This window comes from Pterocles gutturalis, unplaced genomic scaffold (assembly GCF_000699245.1).
Source record: "Pterocles gutturalis isolate BGI_N339 unplaced genomic scaffold, ASM69924v1 scaffold23843, whole genome shotgun sequence".
Taxonomy (NCBI): domain Eukaryota; kingdom Metazoa; phylum Chordata; class Aves; order Pterocliformes; family Pteroclidae; genus Pterocles; species Pterocles gutturalis.
The window spans coordinates 1-306 of NW_010126246.1; positions in this window are offsets into that span (position 1 = coordinate 1).

A 306-nucleotide genomic window follows, 5' to 3' on the forward strand; every position below is an offset into this window, starting at 1 on the left:
TTTCTACAAAGCAGCTGGAAGGCCCCCCCCCGCTCCCTGCACCTGCTGCACTGCTCGGCTCAAGACCTGGCTGCTGCTTTGGCGTCACTTTAAAGTTCAGTTTCTGTCAATAAACATTAGCCATTTTAAAAAAAGAATCCGTCAATAAAATCAAATATACTAAAATGGATGCCTCTTTGGTATTCTGTATCCTGTATCCCAGGCAGAGCCCCTGAAGCAGTTAACCCCTCGGCACCCCACTTCTCCCTCTGGAGCACAGGGAGAGGGATGCTTATGCAGTTAATAGTATGCAAACCTACCTTTTTT